The sequence below is a fragment of the Pocillopora damicornis genome, chromosome 7 (assembly GCF_964200805.1).
Source record: "Pocillopora damicornis chromosome 7, jaPocDami1.2, whole genome shotgun sequence".
NCBI classification, from domain to species: domain Eukaryota; kingdom Metazoa; phylum Cnidaria; class Anthozoa; order Scleractinia; family Pocilloporidae; genus Pocillopora; species Pocillopora damicornis.
This window is the reverse complement of record NC_142676.1, coordinates 1,686,230-1,695,000: the sequence shown is the minus strand read 5'-3', so window position 1 is coordinate 1,695,000 and position 8,771 is coordinate 1,686,230. Positions and strand designations below refer to the sequence as shown.

General features: G+C 38.1%; 1 pseudogene across 1 annotated transcript; it reads left to right on the top strand.

Annotated features, from left to right (window-relative positions):
- The first annotated feature begins 4,464 nt into the window (after window positions 1–4,464).
- LOC149041968 (thrombospondin-2-like) lies at window positions 4,465–8,514 on the top strand (annotated as a pseudogene). The gene is made up of 7 exons (XR_016188308.1): window positions 4,465–4,510; window positions 4,877–5,237; window positions 5,499–5,779; window positions 6,165–6,236; window positions 6,475–6,594; window positions 7,070–7,642; window positions 8,344–8,514. The product of XR_016188308.1 is annotated as a thrombospondin-2-like (transcript).
- The last annotated feature ends 257 nt before the right edge of the window (window positions 8,515–8,771 follow it).

The window sequence follows — 8,771 nt, the reverse complement described above, 5'->3', positions numbered from 1 at the left end:
TGTATAAATGTTCACTCCGACTCATGAAAGCGAGGATTGTATGGACATGAACAAGGAGACAAGAGTAAAAAGGCCCTCTTAATTCCGGATGATTATGGAATTTCACGATTTAAATGGGAGTTTTACTCTCTTATTTCTTTTTCAAAGATTTTGTCTTCCTTGAGTAAACCACCTTAAAGATTTTCCGAAAAATCTTTCGACCAATAACTCGCTTGGATATCGTATAAGTTGTGGTGGCTGTTTCGAGACGAACGCAGAAGAAATGCAATCGACAACGAAAATGTAGAAGCCTTCCTCATTTTAGTCTTAATGTGAGGGATTCCAGCGTTTCATTGCATCTTCCATCGCACCAGTCTAGCAAAGAAATTTGAATGATAAGTATGTGCATAAGACACCATTACGATACTAGTCAAAGTTTTCTTATTTAAAAGTCTCTAAAGCTGTAATTAAGACAAGTTAAACTGAGAAAAATGTATTTCGTTTTGGCCTTTTTTTTTTTTAGTTGACGGAGGTTGGAGTGGATTTGGACACTGGTGCCATTGTGCCAAAACATGCAGCGGTTGTATTCAATCCCACACAGGAACGTGCACAAATCCTCTCCCGACAAATGGCTGTAGGGATTGTATTGGTATGAACAAATAGATAGGGGATTGCATTAGGGATATGAAAGATGTCTATCGAATGGGTGCTAAATGTGATGTTTTGAATGGATTTCAAAACAAGATGCCAACGATTAACAACGATTTAATAAACAGTTGTAAGAAGACGTGTTACAGCATGGGTGGACGCCATGATCGTTCTGCTACATATCCCATAGTTCCTAGCGAACATCCGGTATCGATAACTTCCGGTTTACATGAACATTACACTAAATATACACTCTATCGGAATCATTGTTTCCTCAAAGAATCATCACATCGTATGGGAAGCACGCTGTGAAATAAGCATCTGATGTAGTGACTACGCAGCAATAAAACAATGAAAAGATGCATTTTTTAGGTGAGGTTCTTAAATAAATTTACAGACGACTTATTTGACCATGAGAGTGAGACAAGAAGTATCCACATGACTTACAAACTTCAGTGGGGCAGCAGTTTGCCCCCTACATTAATGATACACCGTTTGACTTAAATTCTAAACGACTCAATCTTTGGGTTACTTCTTGGTTTAAAAAAAGAGAAAACCGTCTCATTAACCTATCGTTTTCATTGATTTCCTCGTTCCTTTGTCTATTTGTTCTCCACCGTTTTATGTCGACTATGTTTCTACATCAAGTAATAGCCGTAAGAGCCAACATTTTCTATGAAAAGAAAATCTTGGAAAACAAAATCATAACTTCGTCATATATTGCTTACAAAGCAGATTCAAACAAGCTGATAGAAAACATCTGCCGACAACACTTGAAAATTCAGCTCGTTCTACAAAATGACAACTTATTTGGGGAGCATTATTAAGCTAAATTTCCATTGAAGGTGGTTTAAAGTAGTTCCATTGATTGTGGTTTAAATTAGAACTATAATATCTCGGAGACATTTTCAAGAAAGAAGGTGCGCTTATGCCCTTAGCGCTTTGTCGGCGAAAATCTGATAAACTGCGGTGTTATACAAAGATTTGCAGTCCTGAGTAAAGCAGTAACAACACATTTGAAAAAATACGATATTTTTTCTAATGTGTTTCAAATCCCCAATCAGCTGAGACACGTTACTCGCCTTTCGCGCCACTCGATCAGGTTGATGAATGAATGGTATAGCCTTCACCATTCTCAATCCAAGGTCGTTTGTCGGAATCTTTTCGGATTATGGCTGCCAAAACACCGAGAAATCTACATCGCTTACAGGAAGTGGCATTCAAACTTTCCTAGAAGGAGAAGAAAACCAAAATACTAAAAAAAACCCGAAAGTTACGTATTCTGTGGCTTTATAATGGCATATCTCGAGGCTGAGAGCGAAAATCGACAATTGAAAGTTTTCCCACAGAACGATTTTGGCTATGTACCTGAAAGATTTCTTCTTTCGGAAAAGAGTAATTCAATAACTGAACATTTCGTATATTGAAAATAAGGCCCCTTGTTTGTTTTTGTAGTGATTTAACGCATGTTTTCATCTTGAGTGCATCTACGAACTTGACGATTTTTATTCGGGGATTTTCGATCCTTTTATTTTCATTCATTAATAAAGTCGACTTTGCTTGTTCGGTAAAGGGTTATTGTGGTAAGATGATAAACAAAATAATACATGGTTGCTTGTAGATATGAAATTTCTCTTCTCGTATTCAACTCGAAAAATATAAACGCTTAATTATAGGTAAAACCCTTTCTTTAAAGGTTTTTTCTCACTTCTTAGAACTTAGTTGATAATTGGAAGTTAACAAAACCTTACTCTTCAGTATGGTTTTCTTAACTTTGTCATTGGTTGATGACAATAGCCTTTTTTAAATTCTTTCTTATAGTTTATACCCTTTGTTCCATTTTTTTTTTACTTTTTAGAAATTAATTGGTAATTGATATTCTTTGTTTTCAATTGCTTTCTCGAACGTCTTTCGCAAACAATTTAGAAAATTTATTCTATAGAATTATTTAGGTAGCCACTTAAAACAATATTCAAAACCTCTTTTTATTGTTTCTCGGGTTGATTAAGACCTTGGAATATTTATCAAAGGTTGTGCTTGCATATAAACATCTTTCCAGAATCAGAATTGTTTGGTCATTGTTCTTTGTCATTAACTATTTTAAATAGTCGTTCTTAACAGCTGAATAAATGGTTATGTTCTTTTCTTCCAGGTTTTTTCTTTTGTTTCTTCAGAGCAGCTGGTTGGTGATTGACATTCTTTGTTTTTGTTTCTTCCTAACAGTCTTTCAGAAACAATTGAGCACAATTATGTCATACAACTTTCCGGGTGGGCAGTGAGAACAATATTTAAAATCCTACCGTGGTGTCCTTTGTCATTTGTTAGATGACACTTATAAAAAACATTGAAAGCTTAATTATCAATAAAGCCCTTTCTTCAAAGGTCTTTTTCTTTCAATTTCTAGGAATTAGTCAGTGATTGGGATTCTCTGTTGCTTTTCAATATGTGATGTTTTTCGTCGTTGGTTGATGATACTTAAAATAGCCGTCTTTAAATGCTTTATTATAATTTATGCCCTTCGTTTTCGTGTTAAGGCTTATTTATTTTCAATTGCTCTCTTGAACGTCTTTTACAAACAAATGTGCAAATTTAGTCTATAGAACTTTTTAGGTGGCACCTTAAAACGATATTCAAAACCTCTTTTTATTGTTTCTCGCTAAAAAGATGCTATTAATACGGGTTGATTAAGACCTTGGAATATTTATCAAAGGTTGTGCTTGCATATAAACATCTTTCTTTTGTTTCTTCGGAGCAGCTGGTTGGTGATTGACATTCTTTGTTTTTGTTTCTTCCTAACAGTCTTTCAGAAACAATTGAGCACAATTATGTCATACAACTCTCCGATACGGTATTGAGCAAGCAGGTCATTAGGATTTTCGTTTTCGCGAAAAAGTTAACGCCGTGCATCTTTAGGGAACATTTCATACAATATTGAGAACAACAGAGAATCCCAATTACCGACTAATTCCTAAAATTGAAAGAAAAATACCTTTGAAGAAAGGGCTTCACCGATAATTATGCGTTCAATTTTTTTTACAAGTGTTATCTACCAATGACAAAGGACACCACGGTAGGATTTTAAATATTGCTCTCACTACCGTATCGGAGAGTTGTAGCACATAATTGTCCTCAATTGTTTCTGAAAGACTGTTAGGAAGAAACAAAAACAAAGAATGTCAATCACCAACCAGCTGCTCTGAAGAAACAAAAAAAAAAAACCTGGAAGAAAAGAACATAACCATTCATTCAGCTATTAAGAACGGCTATTTAAAATAGTTAATGACAAAGAACAATGACCAAACAATAATCAATCGATGACCCCAATTAACGACAAAGAACACCGATGTGCGTGAGCACATTCTATAAACCCTAGGGATGCTTTTTGCGACTTGTTCACGAAATACGGTATTGAGCAAACACGTCATTTTGATTTTCGTTTTACCAAAAAGTTAGAGCAGTAAATCTCTAAAGAAAATCTCATACAATGTTGAATTCTGATGGCATCCTGCCTTTTCTGGAAAGATGTTCATATGCAAGCACAACCTTTGATAGATTCCAAGGTCTTAATCAACCCCATAGAAATAGCATCTTGTTAGCGAGAAACAATAAAAAGAGATTTTGAATATCGTTTTAAGTTGGTACCTAAATAACTCTATAGACTAAATTGCCCAATTTTTTGTGAAAGACGTTCAAGAAAGCAATTAAAAACAAAGAATATAAATTACCAACTAATTTCTAAAAAGTAAAAAAAATGGAACAAAGGGAAACCAATGAAAAAAGACGAAATTTTTTAAAATAATTTTGGCTTTTAAAAGCTCGAGTTTAACCTGGCACTGCACAGTAAGCATCTCGGAGTAGCAGATAAACACAACTCTGAAATTTGGTAGGTCCAAGTAATTTCCACTAAATCATTAAGGGAAAGTAATGCTGTTAGCGTTTACCGTTCTGTTGTAGATAGCTTGCAAACTTAAAAGGCTATTTCTGGGTCCTTATAGTTAATTCTGAAACTTAATGCCATTTGGGCTATTTCCGCACAAAATTCTCTGCGTCTTTGGTATGTTAAAGTAATGTTTATCGCAATACCCGGAGGGTATTTCATTCAATTTCGAGATGCTTGTGTGTGCACCGTCTGCATGATATGCAACGACAAGTTTTGTTCAAATTCAGACGAACTATGAACAGCTATTATGACCTCTGTAACAATACGTTAATACACGAATAGCCTAGCTTTTTACCACTTGACTTTCAGTTTTCGCCTGGAACCGCAAGCATCCCCGGTCTGTACTTGGAAACTTTAAAGAAAGAGTTTTGATGATGATGATTTACTTAATCAGCCTACTGCTGTTAATCCAAGCTGATTTCACTCTGAGTAAGTGTACTGAAGCTAATTGGCGTGCAACTTTCGACAGAAAAGGGTGGTCGGTTTGTCCAGATGATCGTGAGTTCCTTACAGGATTTTGGAGAAGCGGCCAAGAATTTCGTCTTTTTCAGGCATGGGAAGACGGCCTTTGGCTTCTCGAGAACGGAAATTGCTGCCCAGCTATTGATCCACGCTATATTGGTCAGCACTCAACTTGTGTGGATGAGAGCTGGAGTGCAACATTGGATAAGTGAGTATTTAAACCTTAAATTGAGATATGAAGAGTATAAAAAAGTGCTGGGGTAAATTCGTAATATCAGGAAATTAAGCCCTAGGTTTGGTTAAATACAAAGACGCAAGTTTTAGGAAAATCAGAAATTTATCTGTCAGTGACAACTCAATCATTTCAATTGGTGTTGTAAACGTATTAGTTAAATGAGCACAACTGCACGTTTAAACTTCTTTATTAAGATTTTTATTTCCAGTGATTTTTTTTTTCTTCTTTGTTCAGATCTCATGTCTGGGCACAGTGCAGCCGCGGTTACTTCTTGGAGGGTTTCCACATCAGCGATACTCAACATCTCAGTGATATCACAACGGGCAGGTGTTGTCGACCACAAAATCATCCCCTCACCTATGATGACTGTTACGAAGAAGATATTACTCATTCGTTCGATCACCAAGGTTGGACGAAATGCAAAAGGCTTGGCTACTATATAACCGGCATCTACAAGGGCGACTGCGACACCCTATCTTGCATTGAAAAATTAAAATGCTGCAGAATGGCAAAAGGTAGTTTGTTAAATAAGTTTTGGAGACAGTTTTTATTATACGAAATGATGTTTGCCCTACTTAATGAAAGCTAACATAGGATCGCTGAGCGATGGGAATTTGTGGAAGTCTCCTAAGTTGACGCACCGAGGCGAGGCATTTGAGGTGTAAATAACCAGAGCAGATAAATTCTTCTGAGTGGCGTTGAAAAATGAAATACAGTATCTGAACCTCTGAGAAGCCATTATAATCCATCAGCCTGTGAATCCCAACGAAGGAACTAAACTGCGATATAACTTGGGCTATATGTGACACGTATCTATCTGTTTTTAGCACATAATCAATAGGAACTTCATATGCTTAATTGCAACAGTCATGAGACTATTAAAAAACAATTTTTTTTCAGCTGTCGCTATTGTGAATGGTGGATGGACCGAGTTCGGGGCCTGGGGAGCATGTAGTGCTACTTGTGGAGGAGGCACAGGACGAAATTGCAAGAATCCGTAAACGGAAATGTGGCGGAAACATGTTAAACCGTTCCGGAAACACGACGGATAACCCGTGTTTCCGTTACCGGTTTCGTGACGTTTTCTAGCGTTTCCGTTGCTGCGTATACAACGGAACCGGACCACTTTTACGTAAACATAACGGAAACATGGAGTTGCATGTTTCCGCCACGTTTCCGTTTACGGATTCTTGCAATTTCGTCCTGTGAGGAAAACAAGAACGTTCACGAACATGTACCAATCCGCCTCCGTCAGGGGATGGGGCGCAGTGCTCGGGGGTTGCGAAAGAAGTGAGGGCTTGCAACACCGACCCTTGCGAAGCAGTTTCAGGTGAGAAATAAATAAGCGTAATCAGTAGTCTCTCTGCACACTCGAATGGGATTTCCAAGTTGTTCAGGCAATCGTACATCACCCTCTCCCCCCTTTCCCTTCCTGACAGATCTGCGCTGAAGTAGCAACTTGTGCGCACGCTGAAGCAGCACCTTGTGCGCACGCTCAAATAGCACATTGTATGCACGCTCAAGTAGCATCTTGTGCGAACCGTCGCACAGTCGAACACCAACCTGATTTTCTCGGCTCGATGGGTTACTACTATTTGCCATCGTGTCTCCAAAAATTGCCGTATGAATGCTATACAGTTTAGGATGAAAGTCAGGTGGGGTTTTTTGGGTTAGAGAGGCTGCAAATGAGCGAAAATAGGCTGCAATTTATTTCCGTCAAGCTTGAAAAGATCCGTGAGCAAGGCAGGCTGATATCGCTTATCGTTTTATGCGCTCACAGGTTTGTTCTCTTCGATAAATTTCAGTTGATGGTGGATTCTCTAAGTGGTCTGAGTACTCCAAGTGTAGCAGGACCTGTGGTAAGGGAAAGAAAACTCGCTCCCGTGAATGCACCAACCCACCCCCGTCAGGGAATGGATTGCCTTGCAAGGGAAGTTATTCGCGGCTGTAAAATGCAAAGTGCGGTCATGCAAAGGTATGAAATACAATTAACAAGGAGAGGATTAAGGTTTTAGAAATTGAATCTCTGCTGAGGCAGATCTCAATCTCAATTGGTTTGATCCTTTAAAATAACTAAATGGCCCGAAAAACAGTAGCAAGTGTCCGCACTCGTCGAACTTCTTCCTATCGAAGTTGCGATAGGTAGTTATGAGCTTGTGACCTATTTTCTCACGCGACACAGTAATTCTGTTGACTGCGCTGTCACCAACTGCGATATCATTTAATACTCCCAAGCTAGATAAATTGGTCAAGGTAAAGAGTGACGGCCGAGCGACATGAAATCACACGTAACGCTTCTGAAGCTTAATAAATATATTCCTGCTATTATTTTTTTAACAGGAAAGGGGAAATAGTTGGAGTATATGGTAAGAAAGCAGGTAAATGTCGTAACTAGTGTATCGGAAAAAAAGAAAGCGATTGTTCGTAGTGTTTTAGAGTTTTACAGTTTGTTTTGCGATGCAGTTGTTTTGAAGTGACTTCAATGCTTCGGTTGCAGTGTGCTTTCCTTTTTCACAGTCTGAAGTCTACTGGTTACGGGTCACCTAACAGAGCACTATGCTTTGCTCATTTCGATCCTCGCTGGTTTGTGTATGGACGAGTTGTACCATTTTTGGGCTTCTGTCATGTACCTTTCTTGCTGCAGATGTCGTTGGTTATGGGCATCAGTAATAGTTTGCATTTCTATGTCACTCGAGTGGTACTTTTGGAAGTAATGTCTTGTTTTGATCGCCATCAATGAATGTTACTATCAGTAGATTTTTTTTCCCCTCAAACTAAGGCGGGTGGTGTCAAGTGTTGGCGGGTGCTATGAAATCAGGAAACCTGGGTATCACCGATTCCGATTGATATCCAAGAAATTGTTCCTGAGGAAGAAATACCCTTTGCCACGTTTTCACGTTTAGATGAAGATGTGAAAGTAACGTGGTCGTCCGCTTGAAAACATCGCTTGCGCCATTTTGTTTTAAATGCTGATGACGCAGTTTTACGCTTTTGTTCATAACGACGTTTATCAGACCAGGATGTCCACTGTAACAAAGAAAGGACAAATCTGATGAAATTTTTGTTGATTATTTTTCAGATCCGTGCCATAGTCAAGAAAAATTGGGGATACTATAGATGGGTATTACTGGGGGTTTAAAGGTTACACACCGTCATCAGGGAATCATCGGTCCTACCTGAATCATGACATGATATGTAGAGCAAGCTGTAATAAAACTGACTTGGGGGTAATAAAGAAATTAAAATAACACATCTTGTGGTGATGGCTCTTAAACAACTTCATGGATGAAAACGTTTAGACTGAGATAAGAAAGGTGGAAAATTTGGAGCTTGCCAGTCAAGGAGACCGAGAAAGATCTTTTTTAGTATTATCACGCTCGTAGGACAACGAAAAAAAAGCAGAGTACCCACATGACTTACAAGACTACAGTTTTTTTCATCTTTCAGTTACAATTAACAAACAAATTTAAAAAACTTTTAACAGGTTTGAAAAGTAAATAGTAACGC